The sequence below is a fragment of the Lepisosteus oculatus genome, chromosome 13 (assembly GCF_040954835.1).
Source record: "Lepisosteus oculatus isolate fLepOcu1 chromosome 13, fLepOcu1.hap2, whole genome shotgun sequence".
In the NCBI taxonomy this organism is placed as follows: Eukaryota; Metazoa; Chordata; class Actinopteri; order Semionotiformes; family Lepisosteidae; genus Lepisosteus; species Lepisosteus oculatus.
This window is the reverse complement of record NC_090708.1, coordinates 30,390,821-30,405,860: the sequence shown is the minus strand read 5'-3', so window position 1 is coordinate 30,405,860 and position 15,040 is coordinate 30,390,821.

The window sequence follows — 15,040 nt, the reverse complement described above, 5'->3', positions numbered from 1 at the left end:
TGTCATGCCCTTTTTCTGGAGTGGTGCACGGTGCAAGGGCCGTGATGGTTGGAACTGGCTACACGTCAGACACCCCTTTACATACGCGGCGATGTCTTGGCCCATGTGAGGCCAGAATGCCACCTGCTGGATAGTGTCGTACGTGGCCTTGATTCCCCGGTGACCCCCACAGGATTCGTCATGAGCATGTTGGATCATGACCCCCCGATGACAGCGGGGAACTACCCACTTTGGGACACCTTGTGCAACTGGTACACAAACCAACAACCCCTTTATAATTTTTAGGTTGTCTTTCACCTCTGCCAGCTCCTTCAGCTCCGGAGACTGGCTCAGAACCTGCTCCGAAAGAGGTTGACGCACTGGGTCAGCGATATGCTGATACATTTGCCCAATTGCTGGGTCCTGTTTCTGCATTTCCGCAAGATCGGTGTTAAAACCCTGAGACCCAAGCACTACAGATTGAGGGTCAGCTCCAACATCCTGTCTAGCCCTCATTCGGGTGACCGCCTTGACCTCAGCCACGGTTTCTAGGGGTAGCCAATCCTGCTGGAACTGCCAGGGTTCACCCTCTAAGGCGCCAGATTTGGCCAGCCGGTCGGCCTCATCATTCCCGTCTTTGTCGGGTCCCTTCACCTGGGAGTGTCCCTTCACCTTCCTCCAGTAAACCATCATTCCAGCCTCGGTCATGAGCTTGTCACTGGCCAGGAACAACTCTTTGTTCTTTACTTCCTTGCCCCGGGCATTTTTCATGCCGTTACCCTTCCAATACGGAAGATGGAACACAAAGCTATGTCGGGCGTAGTTCGAGTCACTACAGATGACAAATTGTTTAAGGCCATTTGTCAGGGCCTGCTGGAGGGTGATCAGCACCCCAGCTACTTCCGCATACTGACTAATCTTTGGTCCTAGCTTATAGCGGGTCGGCCCACAGGGAGTATTGTCTTGCCAGACTACTCCTACCCCTGTTAGCACCTGCTGTTCGTGGCGAAAAGAGCAACCGTCAACATAGGCCATGGGTAAGCCCTGGCCCACGTTCTCATCGTAGTACCGATGATTGTTCGGTAGCTCAGCAGCGGGTATCATTTCTGGAGCTTCCATGTCAGTGTCACAGCCATGACACACTTGGCCCAAAGCCAGGCCCTTTCATACAGGTACATTTTCTTGCTCTTTGCATAACGTACCTCTATCTCATAGCCTTGTAGGGCCATCATCCATGCCACAATCCTGCTATTTGACACCCTGCCCGCTTTCAGTCTCTGGCTAGCAGGAATGTCACAGGTTGGTGGCAGGTTTCGATGCTGATCTTTTGTCCCCCAACATAACTACAGAAGTGTTCTACTGACCAGACCGTAGACAACAGGGCCTTCTCGCAGTCCAAGAACTTTTGCTCCACTGGGCTCAGGGCTCGACTGGCATACGCCACCACCCTTCGCTCTTGGTCATATTCCTGACTCAGAGCAGCCCCAAAGCAGTGCTCTGAGAACCCTGCTTCAAGGTAGAAGACCTTATTTTTGTCAGGGTAGGCCAAGCACGGCGCACTACCGAGTTTGCGCTTCAGCTCCATCACAACTTGTTCTGGGGAAGGCCCCCACTCAAAGGGCATGTCTTTCTGCAACAGCTTGTGGAGGGGCCTTGCTATTTCAGCGTAATCCTCAATGAACTGCTGGGAATAATTACATACTCCCAGAAAGCTGCGCAGTTCAGACAGGTTAGTGGGCGACGTCATATTCTGGATAGCTTGGACTCTGCTGGACTGTGGCTGTATGCCTTGGGCTCCAACCAACAGTCCCACGTACTCCACTTGGGACAGTTTGGCCCCTGTTTGGCCCCTGCACGGGAGAGCTGGGTCAACACATGCCTGATCTCGGCCATGTGTTCTTCCCAGGTCTGATTCCGCATCAGAATATCGTCCACATAGACCAGGTTGCCTCTGGCTGCTGCATCACTCATGGCTTTGTGCAGAAATATGTTGAACTCCGCTGGGGAGTTGGAATACCCAAAGGGGCATCGATTCCAGGTGAACTGCCTGTTTCCAAAGGAAAAGGCCAGTTTGTACTGGTCTGCTGGTTCTACCTTAAGGGTCCAGAACCCATTGGCCACATCCACTGTGGTGAAATATTTCGCTGTTGTCACCTTGGCTAACTCCTGATCTAGGTAGATTATTGGCCATCGTGACAAAGGAACCTGTGTATTCAGCTGCCGGTAGTCAATGGTCAGACGCCACTGTAGATTAAGCCGACCCAGGGACGCCAAATAATGTAGATTAAACTGACCCAGGGACGCCAAATAATGTAGGGAAAACCGGTTCAGGGACGCCAAATATGTAATCATAGTGGCTCTCTGAAGGCACCAGTTCTGTAGGGTTTGGGCATTTACTGAGACAATTATTAATTGTAGCAGTAAATCACAAAGTTGATTCTTTTGATGGCTTTAGAATCCAACCATGCGATATAACTCAAACAATGCACACACACAGGTACTAATACACGAGGATACATTTATTAATACATAGAATATGCATGTAAAACTAACAGATCTTATCGAGAGGGTTATCAGAATACAAAAGATATATATTCAATCAGTTACAAAGTGTTACACATCTCAGGAGGACATACGTTCAGTATATCATTCATTTAGACCGTTTCGTAAAGTGAACTTGGTTACAACTTCTACATTAGATACTCAAAACAAGTACATAACTCTTAGGAATTAAATTGATATCAACTGGTTGGGATAACAATTGAATTCTCGAGCTGTCATGCATTGAAGTTGAATACTCATCCAATCTCTGGGGATTCAGATCTCCTGCGGGCACAAAGAAACAGTTGCAGGCTGTTGGTGTCCAATCTGCGCTCTCTGGCTCCGTGCCAGGCTGTGCTGTGCGGCTTGCGACGGTGCGCTGCTGATGCTCACTGTTGGCTTTAACTAGCTTGTGCACAGAAGAAAAGATGACTGTGGGTCCCAGCAAGTCAGGGAGAGGACCAGTTCGTTTATGATGAAGAGCTAGTTCTGAATAGTGATTCAGCTGTCCACAGTTCCGACCTGTTCAGGAGGCCTGCTGCTGGTTACTCTCTGGCAACCTCCACTCTAGACTCTTAGAACAAAGGAAAGTTCTGGCACTCGGACACACTGGCCGTTCCGTGGTTGTCCGGGCTGAGTCTCAGGATGGTCAGGAGGTGCGCTGCGAGAATGTCCTGCCCTTGGGAGCCTTCTGCTCTTAGGCCGTCCTGCCCTGGAATTCTCCTTTGAATTCCCTTTAGAATTGTTGAATCTGAATCTGAATCTGAATCTGAAACTGAATCTCACAGGTTCTCTGTGTTGCCTGTTTTTACCTGGAGGAACTTGATTGGCTGAAAGTTCCATGGGCATCAGAGTCCCACGTGGGTTACTCGGCCCTACCGGTCCCTGATTGGTTGATCAAGGTGAGATATGAGTCACTTAGTCCTGACACTTAGTAATGCAGTCCCGATGTCCAACTCGCACTCCCTAGACAGATAGGCGCCAATGGATAACCATTGATCATGATAGCCAGGCTTAGCTAAGTGCATCCCCCTTTGGGAGCTGTCCTTATCAAAAGAAAACATCTTGCATGAATGGTTTCTCTGTGGCTGCACCACAGAGATGAACAGAGAAATGGGGCCTCATTTGGGAAGCTCAGAAACACTTAATTCTGCATTATTATTAAGCCTCGCCGCTACACCACTTACCATTGGGTTTCAGCACCGGCCACAGTGGGGAGTTATAAGTGGAGTTACACTCCCTTATGATCTGACGCTCTAGTAGAGCATCCAACGTCTGCTTTATGGACTCGTATGGCATGAGGGGAATGCGATACTGCCTGACATAGGTTGGGCGGGCGCCAGGGGCCGCGGGAATGTGCACTGGCTTTCCACTTCCAGGGCATCTGCCTTACCAACCTGTTCCTGTACCTGCTCTAGGAACCCCGCTTTTGACGGCATGGCGGTATTCCGGGTCGCACTCTCGGCTGAGTGGTCCGTCGGAACACTTGCGTTTACTGTGTACACAACCATCTCATCCTCATTGCTAAGGTCCACTCTGCACACCTCCTGGTTGCAGAATCCCTCTATTGGCATAATTGCGATCATCTGCCGGGGGTAGGTGTAGTACACCTGCTCGGTTCCCCCCTCCCTGGCCAAGGGACCAGGGAGCTGCCCCTGTACTGGGATGGCCAGTTCGAAATCATAGAAACCATTGTCAATTACCAGTCCCATGTCAGTGCGAGCAGGGATTTTGACATCTTGTTTTGCTATGTTCTGCACCAACAGGCAGGTGGCTCGGCCATTCCGTTCCAGTCTGGGGGTACCACAGACTGCTAGATTCAGTCTGATAAACTGAGCTGATGGTTGGAAGAAAACCATCTCAGCATCCATTCTCTGTCCCTTCTTCAGGACAAGGCGTACCGGAAACCCTGCTGTTGATGCAGGAACGATCAGGTCCGATTCATTTACTACCTGGCAGGCCTGAGGAATCGTCTGACCTGACCGAATGTTCTCGGGGTCGCCGCTTAGAGAGTGGGCATCTGGGTTCACCCGTGTCCACAGCACACTGTTTACTGTGTCCAGCTGGGCGCCCAGTCGAACCAACAGGTCTGCACCAATACAGACCGAATGGGTCAGCTGAGGTGCTACCTGGAAGTAGTGAGCAAACTTCCTTTTTCCGATGGAGATGGAAGCTACAAAGCTTCCTTTGCTCCAAATGGATCTATGAGGTGGGGGTGCCCACCACAGAACCTGTGACTGCGTCACCAGGGTCACCTGACGGCTTCGCAACAGGTCCTCGAACAGACCTTCACTGATTATGGACTTCTCAGAGCTGAGGCTGAGAATTACACCATCAACCTGCACTTCTGCCACCTGGACCCCTCCCACCACCATGGGGTGGTAGTCCTGGTCCCCCTGAGGTACCAGGGCGCACAGAAAGGACTCCCATTCATTACCAGACAGGGAGATCCACTCTTCTTCAGGGATGAAAAAGGGGTGTGCTTTACCTGGCGGGTCAAACAGCTGCTCGGAGCACTGCTCCTGTAGTTGGGAGACCGTGGGAGTGCTGGCCTGGGCCTGTTTCGTTAATATTTACCATTTGTAGCGTGGTATCATCGCTAGCACCCGGCTGTTCTTCAACATCAGGTACCCCATCTGAACTCACACCCCCGCCGCTGTCACAGGGCGCAGAGGGTGGGGTCGGGTTTTGCTAAAAAGAAGACCAAGTATTAAAATGACATACGCTAAGCACCGATACAACAATACCACGAGCAGAAAAAATATTTTAGCCGCCTACCTCTTCACTTTGTAGAGTAGCGGACCCTGTTGTTTCTCCACACAAAGAAGCCATCTCAGCAGCTCCGCGGTGTCTGACAGCTCCAAACACGCACTGCGGCCCTGTCAGGTCGGAGCGTTTAAGAATATGCGCCAATGGTGTAACACGCCTACATAACACAAGACATTTTTCAATTGGTTGTGATGACCCCCCTGATTTATCGAGAGCGAAAAGTATTCGCTTATCAGTTTATAAGTTTTAAAGTATTAACACACAACGCAAACACAAATGATGTGTTTCCCCAGAAAATACATTTTAAACACGCGGGGTTGGTCTTAAAGTTTTTAAAATAACGTAATAAGACACAGTTTATTTTTAATAACACATTCGCGACAGCGTTTTCAAAAGTTTGGAATAAATTTCCACACAGCGCCAGCATAAAAGTCTTTAAGGTGTTAACAGACAACAAATGGTGGGGTGTTGTTCTTCAGACTTTAACGGATTGTTCTTAAAGTTTTAAAATTGTTTCACTGTAGAGATGATTTGTGATGTTATTGGAGACGGGATGTGTGGGGGGTGGGGAGGGGTTAGTTACAGGCTCTGGAATGCAGAGTGGGGGGTGCTAAAATTGACACCTGGGAAAGTTTACAAACATTTTAAATTCATGTAAAGTTTTCTAATTTACAAGCACCACATGTATTTCACGCAAAAATGTTCATAACAGCGCATCGCGAAAAAATAAAACCTCAAAACGTCAAGCTTGGTTTGTGAACACGTCCCTATAAAGAACAGATACATTTTCTTATAGCGTTAATAAAAACATTTTGCTTGATAATATTCTTAGCAGTCTGTTGAGAATCAAACAAAGACACCGCGGCACATTTTCGCCACATTTTAACAGCTATGAAATTTTAGACACCGTTGTATGCCCTAAAATAATATAGATTTTAACATTATAACGGTCTAAAATGTTTTCTAAAATGTTTCTTAAAATAACTTCTACAGACCAGTACATGCACCCCCAATGACACCTAAGATTAATGGTTTTATGGGGGCCATGTGTGTTTCTTAGAAGAGAATGTTTATCGGATTGAGTATAAGTACCAGTGGTTTAACATGCGAAGTTTTGGCTGCATTCCAATTCCTACAGTCTCACGTTATCGCCTAACTCGTCAGAATGGATCACGCCGATCAATTACAACTGTCTGAAGATAGTCTATTTACAGACTTAACACTGTTCGACTTGATAGACGAAGACAAGGATTCCACGAATTTCAGCGGTATGTATATCTGGCTTATTGTGAGACAATTACAACGTCACGGTGCATGTCTCGTGTTAGCTTTAGTTACAAAACGTTGTATAATATTTGTATACTAGGCAATATTGAATGATTATAATGGAATTACCGGGGAGTGGTGCAGTAATGTGGTCGTGACTGTGTGTATCCATTCATTTCCATTAGCCCCGAAAACCACAACTGTAAAAAGACCAGTTACGGCGCAGCACAACACTGGTGAGTAATTACGACAATGTTTTGAATAACGCTTTATGCCCATGTGGGTCTTAAAGACACAGGGGTATATACTCCACACCAAAACTCGTATGTGTCTATTCTGCAGACGCGGGCGAAGGGACAAGTCGCCACACATTTAAAAAACCTTGTTTGGGGTTTGCATTACCAACCAAAAACCTTGTGGAGACACAGGCAGATGTTCACGTCATACCAGACGGTGCGGGGGATATTATCAGAGCGCCTGAGAGAAGAGGTCTTTCAGCATGGCCATTTAAACGTGTCTATAATAAAAATACCCACCGTTTTTCTATTTTTTCACTTATGGTATTTTCCCACTCCGTGCAGACCCCGGACCTTCAAAAAATAAACTGCGACGAGCCAACAAGTTAACTGGGGCAACGAGCTCAAAACGTCTGAAATCAACAAGCAAAGGTTATTAAAATTTAAGCGTGGTCAAGATGTGTTATGATCCACTTACGGTAAATGTTACTTCTTTTGTTAGGATGTTAATTCGCTGAAAGATCCTACTTCGCTTAGTTTTCTGTTTGGGGGTGTTAAAAAACCTTATTTTAAAACTGCCTAGCTTTTAAAGTTAAAAGCGACTGGTCTGTGCGGCCGTTAGCACGCCGCTTGACCCAGTAGCGCCACCACCGCCGTCAAGGAAACCGGTGTAACAACATGTCCGGGTAACTTGTTCCATTCACCCGCAGCCCTTTGTGTAAGGATGCACCACATGTGTGGCGTTTTTATCATAGTTAACGTAGTTTTCTGACTTTGACAGTTTAGATTTAATTGATTGTTGTGTTGAAAAGTCTTTTATTTTTATCACAGTGTTGTTTTCAGATTTTGAGATGTGGAGCATTGGCGTGGTAATAAAAAGTCTTATTTTTTCACACAGCAGCTGTATCGACGTGCGGCGAAACAAATGCGGCGGAAACGTCAGACCCCAAGGTGGTGACTGCATCGGAGACGGCTGTTAAGACGCTGACCAAAACCAAACGTGTCAAGCCTTTGGAGCGAAATAATAACGCAATTAGAGACTTGGTGCTTGGTGATGTGGGAGACTCAAAAGGTGGGCACTAATGAGGTGGATAAAAAACGAGGTTTAGAGAATCTAAGAGCGGCTTTAGCAAGTGTACATTCAGTGTTTCCAAAACCGATCCAGGTTTACACCGCTAGCCTCTTAGACGTTTTTTTTAAAGAGGATGCCGATCTAAACTTAGGATTTCGTTACCTGATAATGCTATTTCATGGTGCATTGGTGAAGACCCACCGGGATAAATAACTAAACATACGCTCTAAAAAGTGTTTAAAAGACCGATCGCTTGCCAACATCAAGCGTTTGTACATAAATAAGAGAATTAAACTGGCAAAAGCATGTTTGTTGCGTCGTAAAAGATTCAGGGAGAGAAATCAGATTTCCCAAGGGCCGCCTGATCCACGCAATGAAAATGGAGTGGTAGAAAATAACTGAGGGTGCTGTAGCAGAACAGGATGGCGGTAACTTTGAAAACCGAGAACCAGTTGTACTGAATGATCTGAATCAGGTTGGTGGCAGTGCAGGGGCGAATAGAGGCCCCCTAGTTTCCCTAGAGAGTATACGTACGTAGTTATTACAGGTCTTATAATAATTTTTGAGCAACAGAACACTATGAAGAATTTAGTTTTGTTAATCTCGACAGAATAACCTCGTATGTACAGGCTATAGACGGTGTGCATGGTGCAGTCCAGAGAATATTGGCTGAACTTTCTCCAAACATCGGGGCGAATGATTTTGTACAGCTGCGTTTGACAGCTGGTGGTTTTAATAAACCCTTGTTCTCACACAGGAGACACCCCGGAGAATTAAATGCTGCCGATTTTTTAAGCCACATCTCGGACCTCTTACAGAGCCACACAGAGGTTCTCACCGATGACACCTTCCGCTTAGTGGTGACGATAGTTAGGAATATGCATGGGGGTGCCCGCCGAAGATTTAAATCCGTTCTGTACAGCCGGGTAATTGCTCAGAAAAAAGCGCACCTTATCGATTACACGGGCGGTAATCTGTGTTTCGCCGGGAGTGTGTACGGTTTGTTGAATGAGGGTTGTACCGATGGGGAAATGTTACAGGGCGCTAAACGAATGCACAAAGAGTTGGGTTTTCCAGAGAATCTGAAAATTAGTTTGTCAGACATTACCGCTTTTGAAAAACATTTAAAGGTGGTCATTAAAATTTTGTACCACGACCAGGGTGATTGGAAATATTTTACAACGGGGCCCACACCACCAAATTCTAAAATACTTTTTGTTCTACTGCATGAAGAGCATTTTTACAGGGTTTTAAATATTAAAGCTTTTGTGGGGGCGGCGTATTTTTGCACTAACTGCCACACGGCGTATAGCCACAAGAACGCACACACCTGTGTTAAAGCTTGTAAAACCTGTTTAGATCCCCAGTGTTGCGAAATTGATGCTGAAATTCAGAATTGCCCGGCCTGTAAGGTCTTTTGTCGTAGCTCTCAGTGTTTGGCGAGACACTTGCGGAATGCGGCGACGGGTGTGAGTAAGTGTGAGTGCAGGGTCTTTTGTGAGAAATGTGGGGTTTATAACCTCGCAAGTCATAAATGTAAAGAGAAACTGTGCTTGTGTTGTAACAACGTGATCGACACCCCTGACACACATTTGTGCTACATACCGCCTTTGGACAGCCCCAAAATTTCAAACAAGTACATTTTTTTCGACTTTGAATGCATGCAAGAAATGGGGACACACATACCAAATTACGTCCACGCCCTTCATATTGACAATAAATGAAGCTGGGAATTTTATGGTGAAACTTGTCTAAAGGATTTTGTGTGTAAATTTATCGATAGACGTTTCAAAAACCATACGTTCATATCGCACAATGGCAAGGGATATAACAATTACCTAGTGATCAGACAGTTGTAAGCTGAAAAGATGGACATTGAACTAATTAATCAGGGTGGTAAGATGTGTATGACCGTAAAAGCTCTGAACATCAGATTTATCGATTCTTTAAACTTTCTGCCTGTGAAATTAAGCAAACAGCCGGCCGCCATGGGGTTCCCCGGGTGTAAGAGTCATTTTCCACACTTGATGAACACTTCAGAAAACCAAAATTATGTCGGACCGATGCCTCCGCCTGAACTTTACGGCGTTAACTACATGCTGCCGAGCGAGAAAGACGAGTTTTTGGTTTGGTATGAAGAATGCAGGGGAAGTGTGTTTAACTTACAGAGAGAGTTGAAACGTTACTGCCAGTTGGATGTGGCAATTCTAAGAGAAGGCTGTATCAGGTTTCGGGACGAGGTCATGAATATGACCAGACAGACACGCGTGACTGAGTCAGGGGCCGCCTGCGTTGTCTGCATCGACCCCTTTCAGTTTGTGACCATCGCTAGTGTCTGCATGGCCATGTTCAGACTTATGTTTTTACAGGAAGAGACGATTGCGTTGCTACCCCATGACAATTACCACCGCCAGACAATTTCTACACCCAGCATTCAATGGCTTATGTACATCCAACACACAGAGCGCGTTAAAATCCAACACGCGTTAACCACGGCCGGTGGGTTCAAGGTTGGCCCATATTTTCTGGATGGTTATGCTGTAATTGACGGCGTGCCGACAGCCTTTGAGTTCAATGGTTGCTTTTTTCACGGTTGTAGCTTTTGTTATTGTGAAAACGATTTTAATCTGCTGACAAACACTACTTTTGGCTGGTTGTACAGAAAGACGATGGTGAAAATTAATTTTCTCAAAATGAGAGGTTTTAACGTGCGTGTTTTGTGGGAGCACGAGTTCAGAGACACGCTTGTTAAAAATGGGGGTTTGGCTAAATTTCTAACAGCGAGTCGCTTTTTGGGGGGAGAACAAATGCGATTTGTTTGCATTACACAGCGCAGCCCGGTGAAAAAATGCATTACTATGATTTCACCAGTCTGTATCCGTTTGTGAACAAAACTAAAAAATACCCACTAGGGCACCCCCGAATAATATATAACAACTTTGGAGATTTAAAACGGTATTTCGGTTTAGCGAAGGTGAAAGTTTACCCGCCCAGACGTTTGTACTTTCCAGTTCTTCCAACCAAAATTGACAAAAAAATGTTTTTCACACTGTGTCGTACGTGTGCTGAAACAAAACAGACCACCCCCCGTGAGCACGGTGATGAAGATCGCGCCTTGACTGGTGTCTGGTGCACCCCCGAATTACAGAAGGCCTTAGATCTGGGGTATAGAGTGTGTAAAATTTACGAAATTTGGCATTTCGAAAAGGCCTCACACGATCTTTTTACCAGCTACATCAAACTGCATCTGAAAGGGAAACAGGAAGCTTTGGGGTTTCAGCGAGAAAGATATATAAGTGAATATTATGAAAAAGAGGGTGTCCGGTTTGACCCCGGCAACATTAAAAAGAATCCGGCCAAAAGACAGCTTTCAAAAATTGCCTTGAACAGTTTGTGGGGCAAGTATGGGCAAAGAGACAATTTACCACAGACCACCATTGTGAGAAACCCCGATGAATTGTTCAGGTACTTATTTACGCCATATCATGAAGTGTCAGCCTGCGAGTTTATCGATGAAAACACAGCCTGTGTTACGTGGAAACACACTAAACACCACTATATGGGCCATTCAAACACTAACATTTTCATCGCTAGCTTTACAACCGCCTATGCCCGCTTGGAGTTATACAATCTGCTAAATGCTTTGCAAGGCTGTTGTCTGTACCACGACACAGATTCCGTTATCTTTGTGAGCCGGGAGGGTGAGTGGAATCCGGAACTGGACGACTACTTGGGTGAGCTGACCAGCGAAATCGATGCTGGTCAAAACATCACCGAGTTTGTATCAACAGGACCCAAGTCGTACGGGTACAAACTGTCTGGAGGGAAAGCCTGTTTAAAGGTAAAAGGCATTACGCTCAATGTGAACAATTGTGAAAAAGTTAACTTTGAGAGTCTGCGGGACTTGGTTTTTGACTATGGCGTTAACCCTTATGCAGAGTGCTGGGAATTTAAACACATTTCTATTCAACAGCCGATGATCGTGCGTGTTAAAAAGGATTGGCGCATCGAGACCCGGACCTTAAAGAAAACCCAGAAGGTGGTGTACGACAAGCGGATGCTGCAAGAAAATTTGACATCGTTGCCCTACGGATATTAACACGATGGATGTCAGGTTAAAACACCCTTTTTCGTGCATTTTGTCCGGACCCTCGAATTGCGGTAAAAGTTATTTTATAAAACAGCTCTTGGAGTGTGGTGATACCGTTATGACTCGTAAACCCGAAAATATAGTCTGGTGTTACAGCTGCTGGCAACCTCTATAGGACGAGTTGCTTGTGAAATTTCCATACATTCAGTTTATAGAAGGACTACCGACGTCATTTTCCGACGACCAGCTACTGCCGCCGGGTAGAGTAAATTTGATTATAGTTGATGATTTGATGGAGTCTACGTGTGAAAATAATGAGATAGAAAAAGCTTTTACCAAATACGTACACCACCAAAACCTCAGCATCATGTATATCGTCCAAAATGTGTTTTGTCAAGGCCGGAAAAGTAGAACCATCGCGTTAAATACAAAGTACATGGTGCTGTTTAAAAACCCTAGAGATAAACTACAGATTACAACCCTGTCCCAGCAGATGTACCCCGGTAAAGCCAAATTTTTTTTGGAAGCGTTCGATGACGCTACTAAAAAACCTTTCGGTTACTTGTTGGTGGATTTAAATGCCAACACCCCAGATGACTATCCCTTGCGAACAGGTCTTTTCCCCCCAGATGTACCCACGGCTTATGTATTTAAAAAATCTAAAAGTCGGTGATCTCACAACCACAGACTCAGTCGAAAAAACACGTTCGGGGTGTTGTCATGTCTTCACGCGTTCGGAGAAACCTGACTCTCTTAAATTTTCTGGTAAAAGCCGCCCCCAAGCAGCGGAAAGCTATTCTCTGCGGGGCTACAAATGATCTTGTACAGGCCATAGCTGAAATCGCCTTGAATACCTTGAAAGGGAACATACCGTTATCTGCTAAGCAGTTTGGGACCCTGAAGAGAAAGCGTAAGCTTATAAAGACTTTGAGTCGAAAGGGTCTTTCTCTTAAAAGAAAGACACTCTTGGTGAACCAGTCCGGTGGTTTTATCGGGGCCCTGTTGAGAATTGCAGTACCGCTGATTACGGGGCTTCTACAACGTCGATAATGGAGCACACTGAAAAAATGTACCTGGTACCTCAGAAACAGCTCGATCGACTCCAAGAGCGGTCTGGGTTCGAAAGCGATGTAAGAAAAATAACCGCCCGTCGGCTGGATGATGAAATGCGTGACATTCTGCAGAACTCGCATCTGGCCGAATATGAAAAAGTGAAATTGTACAGCCAGGTGTTACAACGGTATTTGACATTAGTACGCCAGGGGACTTTAACCGTTGTACTACCGGAAAATGCACCCACCGAACTATCACGCACGTTAGCACAACCGCCGTCATCGAGCGAGGCTGACTTTGGGTATATTTTGGACAGCGTGTCTCAGAGGTTCCGGAGAAATGCCGAGATATTGTTAAAGACCATGGCCCGCAATGAACCATTAATAGCCTGGAATGAAAAGGGGGAATTTGTGTACAAGGGGGCACCCGTTGAGGGCTCTCACATGATTGATCTTGTCAGGGCTCTCACGCAGCAGCAAGCAGTTGCTGTCGGTATGAAGCCAAAAGGTTGGGATGTGTTCATGGAGGCTATGGCAGAAATCAACGTGCTGGGCACCCTGCTAGCCAACGCTGGTAACCGAGAGCTACTTGAAAAACTCAAGGCTGCCCCGCCGGGGTGTGCAGCGTCGGTCAAAACTTTAAAACAACCGGTAGAGTTGTCGACTGTTGACCCGGTCTCTAAGATAACCGCTGAAAGGAGACGATCATTAATACCTAGACCCACATGGTTGTCTTTGTAACATTTTTTCTCTGGGTCTGTGTGTTTGTGTTAAATGACTTGAAATGTATATTAAAAAGCGTGCGCAATATGTTTAAAAATGGTTTGTCTGTAACGTATTAAAAAAAGCTTGAGCGCTATAACAGCGAATGTATAATAAAAATATTGTGTTGATTTTCATTCATGTTTTGTGTTCTTTTTAAATAATAACCACACAGACGTCGAAATGGTTTGATTTCATTTTTATTTTAGACGATCGATTAACATTTATGACATGTTTTAAATTGTTGTAAACACCCGCATAATTGAACATTCGTATTTTCAAAGGGCTTGAAAGGGTACAGGGGTCTCCGTCTCACACAACGTCGGTTTTTCAGAAACATTTCCACCAGGTTGTCATTCTGGATTGCATTCGTAGAATAAAGTTCTAAAATGTTTCTAAAAGATAAACCTTTACATCTATGGTATAGAAAAAAGACGCAATGTAGACCGCAGGTCACTGCAAAAGAATCTTGCAATTGTCTGTTGTTGTAAAATATGAAGTTAGCATTTCTGTTTAAGAAATCAATAATGTTCTTGGGAAAGAAAAAAAGGCTTCGGGTGAAAATCCGTAGGAGTCGAAAAATTCTGCGCCCTCGTCGTTGGGTAAGTAAATAGCCAACCAGTGTTCACCGGGGCGGTCGTGTGGGTGAGTATTAACTATTAAACTCAGAGGGCGCCGCGCCAGTCTCTCGCGTGGTAGGGCATCACTGGGGAACACGCCTAGAAAACTGTCTCGAGTGTAGCGGTCTCGGGTTAGAATGTCTTCCAGCTGTTTGGTGTTCATCTTTATGTGCAGGTTGTGTGGTCTCCCAGTGCTTTTTAGCTGAAGTCGTAAATGACTTGACATCTCATATCCAGCTCTATCACGTTGTCGAACAGCGCGTACACAACCGTGCTAACTGTAGTGGGTAGCGGTAGCGCGAAGCGTATTTCAGCTCTCAGATTACCCGTTTTGATAAGTGAATAATGTCCTGTGCGCTCATCGTCGGGGCTGAGGTTGAAAGCGAACAATGTATAACCGCGCGCGTACTCCTCGCGGTCCACCAGAAGTGGTTTGTCTTTCAGACGCTTCCCGGCTGTTTCCACCAGATTAAAATATTCACGGACGCAATGTCCATTCAGGAAGTCTGGTTGAAGCGGTTTAGTGGGGATTTGTTCACCGTCCGCGTAGAGAGCCAGAAAGTTAACGTTGTAGTGTTTAAAATTGAAGGCGTTTTGTGTAAAACTGCCACTGAATGCCGTGTTGTCCACAAACCCCAAAATGACCACTTTGG